We start from the raw sequence: 1,574 nt of genomic DNA, 5'->3' as shown, positions 1-1,574 counted from the left end.
AATTGAACAGTGGTGAGGGGTGATTAGAAATTAAATTGTAGAATAATTTAGAAATTTGAAAATCAGAAGAAAAAAATTCAAAAAAATCGTACAATTTCACGATTTTTTTTGAATTTTTTTGTTTGAACTCCAGAACCGGGACAAATGGCCCTTTTTCTACTAGTGATCTTTCGTCAGTAGATGGGATAAATTAGTATATGACACGCTTTCTCCCGCGAGTTCGATTAGTAGTCCTTTCACTTTTGACGAAAGTGTCGGAGCCAATTTCACGGAGGGTGCTCTAAACCCCCAAACTGCTCGGATTCCATCTTTATCTACAGATGAAATGTTTCATATTTTTTGTCATAATTTCTATTATTATTATTATTATTATTATTATATGTATATGCTTTTTTTTTCTTTATATATGGATATTTACCGTTCCTTTTCTATTTTTAGCTGATTTTTCGTGATCCATATCATATGCGAGTTAATGACTATAAGGAACCAACGACCAAATTATCGCTAGTCATTGTAAACGCCTTGGATATGATGTACACTCAGCAAGCACAATGCATCGATTAATGTAGGTGTGTGCTCGTGGCGGCCACGGGCGCGCAATACCAGAGGAAAAATATTTGGCGGCGTGTACGCACTAGCCATAGCGGCATGAAAGGTGAAAATCCCAACACCGAGGGTGAAAAAGAAGACCGGCAATGCCCACAGCAACACACGAACGCAACTGGCCGTAAACAGCACCAAGCTGGCCGCCGTGGCGGACGCAGAGAACCCGGCCGTGATGTGTGGCGATGTGGACGACTCCGTCTCCGAGTCATCCATCGACTTCGCCGGGCGCGCCAACTGGCTACGCGCGGCGGTGCTGGGCGCCAACGACGGGCTGGTCTCCACAGCCCCCCTCATGCTCGGCGTCAGCGCCGTCAAGCCCGACGCCCGGGCCATGGTCGTGTCCGGGTTCGCGGGACTACTGGCCGGGGCGTGCGGCATGGCCATCGGAGAGTACGTGTCCGTCTGCTCCCAGCGCGACGTGGAGATCGCGGAGCTGGACCAGGCCGGAAAGCGAGGGGGCGACGACGAGAAGGCGCTGCCAAGCCCAGCACATGCCGCTGCGGCCTCAGCGCTGGCTTTCTCCGTCGGGGCGCTCCTACCGCTGCTTTCATCGTGGGTTACAACCTGCGGGTCGCCGTGGTGGTGGTCGTCGCGACGTTGGCGCTGGCCGCATTCGGATGCGTGGGCGCCGTGCTCGGGCGGGCCCCCGTGGCGAGGTCGTGCGCGCGGGTGGTGGTGGGCGGACTGGCCGCCATGGCCGTCACCTTTGGGTTCATGAGGCTCTTCCGAACCAGCGGCGTATGAGAAACTGACATGGACTAGCCACCGTACTTGCACCTACGGCTGACTTATTTTCTTCCTTGTAATAGTAATCAAACGGCAAATGAAAACGTTTAAACTCGTACTATAGATAACAGTTTCGTAGGTGTAGTATTATTCCTCTTCGGCCCCCCTGATTTCAACCGGGGGTGGGGCCCTCCCCTTATTTTCTCTAATGAAAACGTGACACCTAATCAGTTACGTTAATT

The 1,574-nt window shown here is 51.2% G+C and overlaps 1 pseudogene; it reads left to right on the top strand.

Moving 5' to 3' along the window:
- Nucleotides 1-672: 672 nt before the first annotated feature.
- LOC125533949 (vacuolar iron transporter homolog 5-like) lies at nucleotides 673-1,359 on the top strand (annotated as a pseudogene).
- Nucleotides 1,360-1,574: the final 215 nt, after the last annotated feature.

The sequence above is a fragment of the Triticum urartu genome, chromosome 2A (assembly GCF_056163025.1).
Source record: "Triticum urartu cultivar PI428250 chromosome 2A, HENAU_Tu73, whole genome shotgun sequence".
Classification (NCBI taxonomy): Eukaryota; Viridiplantae; Streptophyta; class Magnoliopsida; order Poales; family Poaceae; genus Triticum; species Triticum urartu.
The sequence above is the reverse complement of the archived record's forward strand: the minus strand, read 5'-3'. Positions and strand labels throughout refer to the sequence as shown.